Genomic DNA, 14,261 nt, shown 5'->3' with positions numbered 1-14,261 from the left:
AGGCCTTTACACACTGTCCTCCCCGTCAACGACAGCGTGAAAAAAATTTTCCCCTCTCAACTTTGACGTTGACGCTGCGTCGCGTGCCGTTCGGTTCTGCCGCCCTGCGAAATGCGCTGCGGCAGTTTTTGACGTCTCCGTTCCACCGTCCCCGTGCCGCCCACTGTCGGCTGGTCCTTGAGCCGCGGAGTGTCAGACAGCTGCGAGGCCTTGAACTCGGCGCCGGCGCCGGCGCAGCCAGGCGAGGCGAGCTGCGGCCGTGTGCGCTATGAGGCGCTAGGCCACCGTGGGCGCCGCTCGCTGCTGCTGGCGCGCGGCGGGTTCCTAGCGGCGGCGGAGGCTGCCGCGTTGCGCAAGCGGGCGGGCGGCGAGCGGCCGACCGAGGTGAAAGCGGCCGCCGTCTGCCTGGCTGTGCAGCCCCACCACACAGCCAGCCAGCCGCGCAGTCCGCCACAGTCTGCGCGGCCGAGCACGGACAGGTAAGTCGCTGCCTGATCGCTGAGCCGCCTGCACCTTATAGTTCCATCCTCCATGGCTCATTTCAACGATTCTTTTATCGAAACGTTGTGGAACCAATCATTTCACAGTATAGGTATATATTGTTAGCGTTAACAATAGGAAAAACATAATTTTCTAGCACAAGTCCACGCAATTAAACTCAAAAACATTTTTTTAAAATTTTATCTCATTAGGTTGGTGCATAACTCCCTTGTGTTTCTATTTCGCATGTTTGTATTCCCACTCACTATGCGTTTATTTACCCACTGTCATTTTTTATTTGAAGTTCGTCGGTGCTATCAGAGTTTACGTATTGTCTACATCTACATTTATACTCCGCAAGCCACCCAACGGTGTGTGGCGGAGGGCACTTTACGTGCCACTGTCATTACCTCCTTTTCCTGTTCCAGTCGCGTATGGTTCGCGGGAAGAACGACTGCCGGAAAGCCTCCGTGCGCGCTCCAATCTCTCTAATTTTACATTGCTGATCTCCTCGGGAGGTATAAGTAGGGGGAAGCAATATATTCGATACTTCATCCAGAAACGAACCCTCTCGAAACCTGGACAGCAAGCTACACCGCGATCCAGAGCGCCTCTCTTGCAGAGTCTGCCACTTGAGTTTGCTAAACATCTCCGTAACGCTATCACGCTTACCAAATAACCCTGTGACAAAACGCGCCGCTCTTCTTTGGCTCTTCTCTATCTCCTCTGTCAACCCGACCTGGTACGGATCCCACACTGATGAGCAATACTCAAGTATAGGTCGAACGAGTGTTTTGTAAGCCACCTCCTTTGTTGCTGGACTACATTTTCTAAGGACTCTCCCAATGAATCTCAACATGGCACCCGCCTTACCAATAATTAATTTTATATGATCATTCCACTTCAAATCGTTCCGTACGCATACTCCCAGATATTTTACAGAAGTAACTGCTACCAGTGTTTGTTCCACTATCATATAATCATATAATAAAGGATCCTTCTTTCTATGTCTTCGCAGCACATTAAATTTGTCTATTTTAAGGGTCAGTTGCCATTCCCTGCACCAAGAGCCTATCCGCTGCAGATCTTCCTGCATTTCGCTGCAATTTTCTAATGCTGCAACTTCTCTGTATACTACAGCATCTTCCGCGAAAAGCCGCATGGAACTTCCGACACTTTCTACTAGGTCATTTACATATATTGTCATTTGGAGGTAACGAGTGGAGCTGTGGACGATAGAAGATGCAGTGCCGAGAGGACAAATTGGAACATTTTCGACATTTTCTTCTGTTTGAGTTCAATAGAGGGATAAACAGCAGCGGGGGGCATCCACAAACGGTGTACTGAAAACGGCGCCCACTGAAATTTGCGCCCAGAAGGGACAGAGAAAGGACCCACTAATCCCTTTCCTGGCAGGCAGAAGAGCTGAGGGACGTTTCCGTACTGGCATACTCATGCCACACTATACAGAATGCTGCGAACTTTCGAGGCCAATATTAGCAGTGCATCGACAGCTTTCTACAAGAAATCGATTCACTCTGCAAAGCCATAGAACGTATGTCAGATCTTGTTTCAGATCCCAGTCATTTGAGTCAAAATCCAGACACGAAACTTCCCACGATCATACTAAAATCAGTTGACAGATATCATGAGATTCCTGAAGACGGCATCTCCGCACAATTTTGACGGCTAAGAGGATTTCTTTCGAAATCCAAACTTTACTTTGGTGCTAAGATTTCTGTTTCGACAGCTCTTGGTAAGAGAATTCTTTTATTCAAAAGTCAAATTAATTAAGAATTATCTCTGGGCCACTACGAGTCAAGCACGACTGTCAGATTTAGCAGCTAGCTAATAAAAAATGGGCTCGCTAAAGATATCGATATTTTTGAGGCAATTTCAAATTTTGCAAATGAAAAGGAGGGAAAAATTGTAAGATAGTGCTAGCCGCCTGTTACTAAGGGTTTCTTGGGTAACTTATTCTGCTTCCTGAATAATCAGTTAAACTGGTGTGCTTTTTTCTCTTTAATGCGTTTTACTTGTTATTTTCCGGCCATAAAAACTGTTTGCGGAGTACTTAACATTATACTTCGAGTACTTAATCACGCCTATGAAAAGACACCTACACAGAAATGTTGTATTTTATGCTTTTGTGAGGCTGACAATACGGGGGCATGACAAAAGTCTGCACCGGATACCAACTTAAGTAGGGGCGCCACTGTGTGAACGTCACCCTGAATGGTCGCTAAAACTCCCTTATCGGAACTGTTGTGAGAGAAATATACAAGTCGCACGATGTCAACTCTTACGACAGCTAGAGCGGTACTAGGCCATCTGTTGGGACAGTCGGCTACTGTGATGTGATAGAGGAGGTCTATCGGGGAGCAGATCGACCATGTCTGAGGAGCAGGTAGTTTGTAGTAATTGCGACGGTCCGGGTCCGTGACACAAAGGGGACAGGTACCATTAGTCACTCTCCACGTTCAGGAAGACCTTTGCGTTTTGATGAAGATCGTTTAAACTCATTAATCCACAATGATCGACGTCAGTAAACTCGAGAACTGACAAATGTGATGAACTGTGATTATTTCAAAATCGTGTGACATCTGCATGCAGTGGGGAAGGTTCGAGAACAGCGTGGGTGGGTACTGCATGCTCTAAGCTAAAATCATAAACATCAGCGGGTGGCTGTATGACCATCTCTGCCAAGGCCTACAGTGAACTGTTTACTCTGCGAAAGCCAACAGAGAAGTCATTACTCTGCAAAGGCCTAGGCCGAAGTAAACACCTTCTGGCTGCTCTCGAACTTAACTGCAATTTTTCTCCGGAGCAGGATCTCGACTGCCAGTGGTGGCAATGATTCCGAACTCCGACCAGTAAAACTCAAGTGAAGAACCAACATGGCTCTTAAGTGTGGAGGAAGCAGAGAATCTCTTCCGCTCGACGGCATAATTCTGAAAAGGACCTAATCGATGCTCTACTCTGCATGTTGACAGTGAGAAAGCGCAGGCTCTCCAGAAAATAACAGTATGACCCAATCAGGAAGCCGGATTCTCAAAGTTTAAACCGAACGAGGTGTCGTAATGAAAATCCACACGCTCTGTGGGAAACCACACATACTTTCTTGCCAAAAGCCGTCTGCGAAGGCTCTCATTTTTCTTTCAACAGAAAAAGCCTCGCATGTCCAGTCTGCAGAGTGTATCCTGGGGAACTAAGATGGCCACGAATGCCGGTCTATTCATCTCAAGCTCTGCATCTGCCGAGAACAATATTTTTATGACGGCAAATCCGTGAACAACACCGACCATTCCTATCCTCAATGGTTGAGCCCAAACAAACCAGCAACTCCCCATACAGAGATTTGCAAGCAACCACAAAAGATAATCTTAAGCATCTGGTGGAAAAGCGACGTTGAGGGGTACTACGAATTGCTTCCTCGAGGTGTAACCATCACTGCTGATAAACGAGACGTCTTTCAGACGCAATCCAAGAGCAGGATTTGGTGAAGTGATGCTACTCCTCGATAACGCCCACCCGCATCTCCTAGACCGACAGAAAACGCTATACAGGAGCTGGGTTGGAATGTCATTCCGCACCCATCTTATTCAGCCGATCTTGCACCCTCAGATTTTCATCTTTTCTGCTCTCTGTCGAACAACCTAAAAGAAACTTCCTTTCTGGATGAAAAGCTCTCCGAAAACGGCTTGACGAGTTCTTTCACCTCAAAACCACGTGATTTCCACGGTCGCGGAATCTAAAAGTTGCCCCAGGGTGGCAGACTGTTGTAAATAGTGATGGAGAATACACTAATCAGGGAGAACATTATGGTCATGAACCTAATAGCCAGCATGTTCACCTTTGGCACGGTTAACAGTGGCGGCGCGTCGTGGCTAGGAAGCAGTGAGGCATTGGTAGGTCGCTGGAGGAAATTGACACCACATCTGCACACACAACTCATCTAACTCTCGCAAATTCCGTGGAGGGGGGGGGGGGGCTATGAGGTCTGATGCCACGTGGGGCTATGAGTTCTGACGCCACGTTCAATCACAATCCAGATGTGTTCAGTCGGGTTCACATCTGGCGAGATGGGGGCCAGTGCATCAATTGGAACTCGCCACTGTGTTCCTCGAACCACTCCATCACATTGCTGGCCTTGTGACATGGCGCATTGTCTTGTTGAAAAACGTCTCTGCCGTTGGGAAACATGATCGTCGTGATGGAAGCTGTTCGCCTGGAAGACAACGGAGTTCGCGCTGTCATGTCTCCATCGGCATCAGACCGTGCAACGCTCTGTCGCTGCGCCAACGTCCAGCGCCGATGGTCACGTGTCCATTTCAGCAGTTGTTGCCGATGTCACGGTGTTAACATTGGCACATGCATGTGTCGTCGGCTGCGGAGGCCCATCGTTTGGAGTGTTCGGTTGGTAGCCCATATGATCCAACTTAAGTTGATGAGCGTTAGTGCAGTAGTAAGTAATATGGTTTACAGTATTCAAGAATCACTGAATATACCTGACCGCGTTGATCCATGGCTTTCAGGATGTGATGTGAGAAAAGCGCCAGTAGGGTTTCATATGATCCATGTTTTCGGCATCGCTTCTGGAGGGAGAAGTCATTCAATTAGAAATATCTCTTTTTTAACATAGCATATATTGTAGCATTCTCCATCAGATAGACATCGGCTAGACTGGACGATAGTCTTGTGGATCACCTCTACTTTTCTTCTCGTAGACGAGTGTGACCTATGCTTTCTCCCAATCATTGGGCAAGGGATCGACAGGATATTACATAAAAATGGGAGCTCACTCTGCAGCAGCTAACTTGTTTAATTTTGGTGTTCAGCTGTTTTTGAACGCCATAGATATTCCAGTAGTCCAGCGACGTTGTTCGTTCTCCACTTAGAAGCCGCGCCTCTTCATTGCTTATTCGATCCACCAATCAAATCTTCAGCATTGTTAATATATAATACAATGAAGAGGCAAAGAAACTGGTACACCTACCTAATATCGTGTTGGATCCCGCGAACACATAGAAGTGCCGCAACACGACGTGGCATGAACTCTACTAATGTCTGAAGTAGTGCTACAGGGAACTGACATCGTGAATCCTGCAGGGCTGTCCATAAATCCATAGGAGTACGAGGGGGTGGAGACCTCTTCTGAACAGCACATTGCAAGGCATCACAGATATGATCAATAATGTTCCAGTCTGGGGAGTTTGATGGCCAGCTGAAGCTTTTAAATTCACAAGAGTGTTCCTGGAGCCACTCTGTAGCAATATGGGACATGTCGGGTGTGACATTGCCCTGCTGGAATTATCCAAGTCCGTAAGGAATGCACACTGGACATGAATGGAAGCAGCTGATTAGACAGGGTGCTTACGTACGTGTCACCTGTCAGAGTCGTATCTAGACGCATCAGGGGTCTCATATCACTCCAACTGCACACACCCCACACCATTACCAGCTTGAGCAGTCCCCTGCTGAAAGGCACGGCTCACGGATCCACGAGGCTTTCTCCTTACCCGTACACGTCCATCCGCTCGATACAATTTGAAATGAGACTCGTACGAACAGGCCACATGTTTCCAGTCATCAACAGTCCAACGTTTGTGATGACAGGCCCAGGCGAGGCGTAAAGCTTTGTGTCGTGCAGTCATAAAGGGTACAAGCCCATATCGATGATGTTTCGTTGAATGGTTCACACACTGACACTTGTTGATGTCCCAGTATTGAAATCTGCAGCAGTTTGCGGAAGGGTTGCACTTCCGTGTCGTTGAACGATTCTCTTCAGTCGTCGTTGGTCCCGTTCTTGCGGGATGTTTTCCCGGCTTCAGAAATGTCGGAGATCTGATGACTTACCGGATTCCTGATATTCACGGTACAGTTGTTAAATGGTCGTACTGGAAAATCCCCACTTCATTGCTTCCTCGGAAATGCTGTATCCCATCGCTCGTGCGCCGACTATAATACCACGTTCAAACTCACTTAAATCTTGATAACCTGCCATTACAGCAGTATTAACCGATCTAACAACTGCGCCAGACACTTGTTGTCATATGTAGGCGTTGCCGACCGCAGCGTCGTATTCTGCTCGTTTACATATCTCTGTATTTGAATAGGCATGCCTATAATAGTTTCTTTGGCGCTTCAGTGCGATAAGGAGATAATGAGAACAAAAAAGCAGAAGATGGTTGAAACACAGATGTTTAAAAACCTGTTCATGCTAAACTGTTTCATTATATCCGGCCAGAACACGTGGGTTGTGGAAAAAGTACGAAGTGGTCACTGGTGAAACGCTATTATACTGTCGCATTCCGGAGACCTAGAATGTTTAAAACATTTCCGAATGAGTAAAGACGCGTATTCATTTCTTTCAACAGGTACCGATTGTTACGAGAGGCTTTCTACTGAAAGTGAGTGCGGGATAGTAATTTACGGATTGCCCAGCCATGAAGAATGCAAAATACACTATTGGCCGTTACAATTGCTACACCACGATGATGTGCTACAGACGCGAAATGTAACCGACAGGAAGAAGATGCTGTAATATGCAAATAATTAGCTTTTCAGAGCATTCACACAAGGTTGGTGCCGGTAGCGACACCTACAACGTGCCGACATGAGGGAAGTTTCCGACCGATTTCTCATACACAAACAGCAGTTGACCGGCGTTGCCTGGTGAAACGTTGTTGTGATGCCTCGTGTAAGGAGGAGAAATGCCTACCATCACGTTTCCAACTTTGATAAAGGTCGGATTGTAGCCTATCGCGATTGCGGTTTATCGTGTCGCGACATTGTTGCTCGCGTTGGTCGAGATCTAATGACTGTTAGCAGAATATGGAATCGATGGGTTCTGGAGGGTAATACGGAACGCCGTGCTGGATCCCAACGGCCTCGTATCACTAGCAGTCGAGATGACAGGCATCTTATCCGCATGGCTGTAACGGATCGTTCAGCCACGTCTCGATGCCTGAGTCAACAGATGGGGACGTTTGCAAGACAACAACCATCTTCACGAACAGTTCGACGACGTTTGCAGCAGTATGGACTATCAGCTCGGCGACCGTGGCTGCGGTAACTCTTGACGCTGCGTCACAGACAGGAGCGCCTGCGATGGTGTACTTAACGACGAACCTGGGTGCACGAATGGCAAAACGTCATTTTTTCGGATGAATCCAGGTTCTGTTTTCAGCATCATGATGGTCGCATCGGTGTTTGGCGACATCGCGGTGAACGCACATTGGAAGCGTGTATTCGTCACCACTATACTGGCGTATTACCCGGCGTGGTGGTATGGGGTGCCATTGGTTACACGTCTCGGTCACCTCATGTGCGCATTGACGGCACTTTGAACAGTGGACGTTACATTTCAGATGTGTTACGACCCGTGGCTCTACGCTTCATTCGATCCCTGCGAAACCCTACGTTTCAGCAGGGTAATGGACGACCGCATGTTGCAGGTCCTGTACGGGCCTTTCTGGATACAGAAAATGTTCGACTGCTGCCCTGGCCAGCACATTCTCCAGATCTCTCACGAATTGAAAACGTCTGGTCAATGGTGACCGATCAACTGGCTCGTCACAATACGCCAGTCACTACCCTTGATGAACTGTGGTATAGTGTTGAAGCTGCATGGGCAGCTGTACCTGTACACGCCCTCCAAGCTCTGTTTGACTCAATGCCCAGGATTTCTCAGGATCTATGCACCCAAACTGCGTGATAATGTAATCATATGTCGGTTCTAGTATAATATATTTCTCCAATGAATACCCGTTTATCATCTGCATTTGTTCTTGGTGCAGCAGTTTTAATAGCCAGTAGTGTAGCTTTATTATTAAACAAATACACTGCCTGACAAAAAAGTGAAGCACTCAGAATGGGAGGACGAAACGTAATGGAACTTCACTGATTGAGAGAGTATGTGTTTACAAAATCGTGTCATATTTGAAAGACCTTGGCAGTGTGAGCCCACATATTAGTATGACGCTGCACCACTTCTGGCCTGGATCCACGCACTGATTCACTTGGGAAGAGCGTTGTCCTGAGGCGAGCTGAGCCTCAACTGTTGTTACTGATCCTTGATTCCTGGATACTGGTACTGGTACAGAGTTGATGTATAGCTGCTCCCACACATATTATATCGGGGGCAGGTCTGTATACGTTGCTGACCACGGGAGTATGCATGAGACTTACAGATTATAGAGGCACGTGTCACGTGTTGTTCTGTTGAAGAAATGATACCACGAAACTGTAGGATACGAGGTAACAAACGATGAAACAGGATTTGCCGTCTGAGTTCCCTCAGCCACTACCACCAGTGATCTGGAGTCATACCCAGTGACTTCTCACACCATACTGCCAATAGCGACACCATTGAGCTTCTCCAAAGCATTGGGAAAAACGGGACCCCTCTCCAGGTCGCTGCCGACGGTGGTCGTCTGGGTAGGGCAGAACTGCGATTCATCGCTGAACACAATGCGACGCCTTTCATCAGCAGTCCATGCTTCCTGGTCATGGAATCATTCCAAACGTAGCTGTTTGTACTGTGGTGTTGACGACCGGCTTTGCATGGGACGGTTAAGTAACTAGTCCGGCTACTGGTAGTCTGTGACCAATGACATGGGATGACACAGAATGTTGCAGGCGCTTGTTCTCGGGTGTCAGGGGCAGGTGTGAAGGGGTTACGATGTGCTCGGTATACAATACGGCGACCCTCCCGTGTGGTGGGCACACATCGTCGACAGGAACCTTGACGACGAATATGCCTGCCTTCACGTTCCCATGCAGTCCAACGTTGGGCCACTGTCACATCTGAAGGCGTCTCAGATCTGGATTTTGCACGACTCGACCAGACCGCCAAATGGAGAACCACAGCGAGGTCCCTATCAAACTCTGTCAGGTGGTGATGACACCGACACATACTATTATGCGGCATCTCCATGCCATTCAGTGTGATCATGCAACATTAGACGCTATTCTCTCCCCTGAGATGCCCTAGCGGATCTGGTAACAACTGTTGAGTCTTCGTCGTCACTGCATTGTACCGTAGGAGGCAAGGGATAGGATGTTGTTAAGGTGATCAGTGTCGTCTTTTGACAACAAAACTGCACACTTGGATTAACATGGTTCTTTATTTACGCGAACAGATAGCTGCTACTTAACTTTAATAGAGTCCATTTGTTGTGGTACAAGGACCCGCCAGGGTAGCTGAGAGCGGTAACGCACTGCTTCCTGGACTTGGGTAGGCGCGTCGGCCCCGGCCCCGGATCGAATCCGCCCGGTGGATTAACGTCGAGGGCAGGCATACCGGCCGGCCTGGATGTGGTTTTTAGGCGGTTTTCCACATCCCGCTAGGTGAATACGGGGCTGGTCCCCCAGTTCCGACTAAGTTACACGACTCACAGACATTTGAAAACGTTCGCACTATTTCATGACTTACACTAGACACAGACAGCTGGGGTACACTGTTTCCATCCCGGGAGGTACGGGGTGGCGGCAGGAAGGGCATCCGGCCACCCTTTGCAATTAACACTGCCAAATCCGTCAAAACAAAGCCGATCTCGCGTTGGAGAGGGACAAAGGCCCAAGAAAGAAAGAAAGAATTTGTTGTGGTACAAGCTATTCTATAACACTAGTTAACAAATTTAAACTTTTTTCCTGCATATGGTTTGTAAATGGGTGGATTTACCTATTTACACTGGTAAAATCAGTTTTTCCCTATGACGTCACATTTCCTAGATACACAAAAAATGGTAATAGCGAAAATTGACACAATTAAGTCTAACGAAAATGCACATTGAGAACGTTTGAAATCAATACTATTTTGTATGTATATATGGGCATGATGCCAAGAAAAGGTCCAAATTAATTCACGAGATATTTTCACCTTTAATCGTCTTTGGTTTTTGAAAAATGCGACGACGGAGCTCTTCTTTTGTTCACCGTTTCATTACTCTCCCTAACAAACTCCAGCAGTAGTCACCCATCATTGAAGGGTTCCAATGGCCTTGGTAACGGTGCTCCATGGTATGACTGTCTTGGTCAAAGCGTTCACCATGCTCATCGCTTACGGCTCCCAAATTATCCGGTAAGAAATCAAGGTGAGAATGTAAAAAGTGAATTTTAAGCGACATTGTACACCCCATGTTCTTATAGTTGTCCAACAGATCATTCACAATGGTAACATAGTTTTCGTCTTTTCTGTTACCCAAAAAGCCCTTCACAGTTGCTTTAAAAGAAGACCAAGCAGCTAAATGGATATCTGTGAGTTTGGTATTAAAGGTTGGATCTTTCAGCAATTTTCTTATTTTTGGTCCAAGAAATATACCCTTTTTCAGCTTTGTCTCACTTAATTTCGGAACTTTTCTTTTAAGTGATTGAAGGCTTCACCTTCTTTATCCAGATCTTTTACAGAGTTCGTGATAAGGCCCAACTTGATATGAAGTGGAGGCAAAATGATTTTATCGAGCTCAACCAATGAGGTACTGTTGACATTTACGTTTCCAGGAACATGTGACTTCCTTGTAAGTCATTAATTGACTGTGTAGTGGTTCTTCGTGTCATGGCTGTCCCAAAGGCCCAAAAGCAGCAATATTTCGTGAACCCAGCCTGTAAACCTGTAAGGAGTGCAACAACTTTTAAATCACAGCAAAGCTGTAGCAAAGCCATGGTTTCATAAGTTTCTTTCATGTATACTGCGTAAGCCAAAGGTACCGATGGAAATGCATTGCCATTATGCAGTACTATTGCTTTCAAGCTGATTTTACTGGAGTCAATAAATAGTTGCCACTCGTGTGGATTATGTTGTACACCTACCTGCATCATCAGACCATTGACATCTCTACATACACACACTGAATTCTGCATATCGAAATATTGAGCGAAGGAAGCACCTCTTGATCTGAAACAGGAAATTTTTGTCCCTGGAGCCAGAAGGTTCCGTTGTTGGAGTCTCGACCCCGAGAGTTCAGCTTGCTGTTTCGAAAGTGTTAGATGGCGAACCACATCGTTCAATTCCTTTTGATTAAAGAGCTGAGGCGAAGTGTCATGATTGAGGGCAGTACTCGTCTATATGTTCAATACTTTCTGATTCACTTGACATGGTGTCTGGTTCCGTGGCTTTCAAGTTACACACAGGAACAGACAACCCTTCATCATAGGGCACAGGTAAATGCACTGAAGATACATTTGGATACTTCATTTTATGTCTAGTTTTGCTTGAATCTCCCGAAATATTTGTAAGACAGAAGTAACTGCCTGAATAATGGTCATTAGGCTCACACCACACCATCGGAACAACGAATGGCATGTCTCGGCGTTTTCCTTTCAACCACTCGGTTAAGGTTGTAATGTAGGTTATGCAGGCAATATGAGGTGCAATATTTTTATCTTTATCACCAACAAGACTATCAAAATACAATTTATATGCCTTCTTAACCAAATCAGTGGTTGGTTTTCTTTGGGCTTTTGGAGTGAATTTCTCACACGCATAACAAAAGTTGTCAGGGTGATTTAGACAGCAACGAGATTTACTAGCTGCCATTTTTCTTAGTGTAAAACAAAACGTTTGCACTATCTTTCACTGGAAACACTCACTGAGGATCTCTTTCACACCACTGGATTACCACACCAACCATTTACTGACGATTTGTAGATCTTCTAGCTCTCCTCTGCAAATCACAAACAAACAATTATACATCAAAACAGAAGAACAGCAAAAAGCTAAATACTGAATACGAAAAATAAAAAACCTTTAAAAACTCAGAAACGGTACGTGCTAGAACGTTTTCAAGGTATATTCGGATTCTACACACCAAAGTACAAACTAGTTGATGTATCACATCCCAGATGAAAAATGGCTGTTGGTTAGTGTAATAGTCCTCTTGCAGACAGTATCGGTAACCTTGCTATTACACAAATGTGGACGCTATGAACTGTCGTAGCCAGCGATAACTGTAATGATCCGCGAGTGGACTGACAGAGGCCAACCTGGAGTAGTGAGTCGAATCAGTGACTGCGTGACTGAGGCCCTCTGGTCAGCGGCGAAGATCTAAATACCTACGATCGAGAGGGCGTTGGCGGCGTGCTGCTTGCGTGTGTGTGTCTGACCTCTGATAGGCCTGCTTGATCCAGCGCCTACTATCGATCTTCGCACTACATCTTTGCCCACCGGTGCGCTGGCAACAGCTTACGCCAGCACAACAACAGTCAACACCAACAACACTAATGCATTGTGGAAGCCTTTTACCTGTCACAGAGAACTGCAACTCAAATCACTTACACACCCACCGATGGCGGGTATCTGTACAATGTTATATTGACATTCATCCATTTTTAGATGTTGCTGAGCAAGTCATGCACTATTTTTTAAAGTAACACACTGTCATTTGACTCCTTTATTGTTTATTTAAGTATAACACAGTTTCTGATCTTTTATGCCATTCCAAAGTATTTGATTTTAAATCTTTAATATACAGGGTGGTCCATTGGTCGTGACCGGGCCAAATATCTCACGAAGTAAACGTCAGACGAAAAACTACAAAGAACGAAACTTGCCTAGCTTGAAGGGGGAAACCAGATGGCGCTATGGTTAGCCCGCTAGATGGCGCTGCCATAGGTCAAACGGATATCATCTGCGTTTGTTTAAACAGGAACCCCCATTTTTATTACATATTCGTGTAGTACTTAAAGAAATATGAATGTTTTAGTTGGACCACTTTTTTCGCTTTCTGATAGAAGGAACTGTAATAGTCACAAACGTATGGCTCACATTTTTAGACGAACAGTTGGTAACAGGTAGGTTTTTTAAATTAAAATACAGAACGTAGGTACGTTTGAACATTTAATTTCGGTTGTTCCAATGTGATACATGTACGTTTGTGAACTTATCATTTCTGAGAACGCATGCTGTTACAGCGTGATTACCTATAAATACCACATTAATGCAATAAATGCTCAAAATGATGTCCGTCAACCTCAATGCATTTGGCAATACGTGTAACGACATTCTTCACAACAGCGAGTAGTTCGACTTCCGTAATGTTCGCACATGCATTGACAATGCGCTGACGCATGTTGTCAGGCGTTGTCGGTGGGTCACGATAGCAAATATCTTTCAACTTTTCCCACAGAAAGAAATCCGGGGACGTAAGATCCGGTGAACGTGCGGGCCATGGTATGGTGCTTCGACGACCAATCCACCTGTCATGAAATATGCTATTCAATACCGCTTCAACCGCACGCGAGCTATGTGCCAGACATCCATCATGTTGGAAGTACATCGTCATTCTGTCATGCAGTGAAACATCTTGTTGTAACATCGGTAGAACATTACGTAGGAAATCAGCATACATTGCACCATTTAGATTGCCATCGATAAAATGGGGGGCAATTATCCTTCCTCCCATAATGCCGCACCATACATTAACCCGCCAAGGTCACTGGTGTTCCACTTGTCGCGGCCATCGTGGATTTTCCGTTGCCCAATATTGCATATTATGCCGTTTTACGTTACCGCTGTTGGTGAATGACGCTTCGTCGCTAAATAGAACGCGTGCAAAAAAACTGTCTTCGTTCCGTAATTTCTCTTGTGCCCAGTGGCAGAACTGTACACGACGTTCAAAGTCGTCGCCATGCAATTCCTGGTGCATAGACATATGGTACGGGCGCAATCGATGTTGATGTAGCATTCTCAACACCGACGTCTTTGAGATTCCCGATTCTCTCACAATTTGTCTGCTACTGATGTGCGGATTAGCCGCGACAGCAGCTAAAACACCTACTTG

At 46.1% G+C, this 14,261-nt stretch overlaps 1 protein-coding gene across 1 annotated transcript in view; it reads left to right on the top strand.

Moving 5' to 3' along the window:
- Positions 1-287: 287 nt before the first annotated feature.
- Positions 288-14,261, top strand: part of LOC126259342 (uncharacterized) — a 56,490-nt gene continuing 42,516 nt past the window's right edge. The window contains exon 1 of the mRNA XM_049956052.1: positions 288-479. The gene's annotated coding sequence lies outside the window, so the exon portion shown is untranslated. The remainder of the gene's footprint in view (positions 480-14,261) is intronic.

Source organism: Schistocerca nitens, chromosome 5 (genome assembly GCF_023898315.1).
Source record: "Schistocerca nitens isolate TAMUIC-IGC-003100 chromosome 5, iqSchNite1.1, whole genome shotgun sequence".
Classification (NCBI taxonomy): Eukaryota; Metazoa; Arthropoda; class Insecta; order Orthoptera; family Acrididae; genus Schistocerca; species Schistocerca nitens.
Note: the sequence above shows the minus strand (reverse complement) of the source record. Positions and strands in the feature narration are given on the sequence as shown.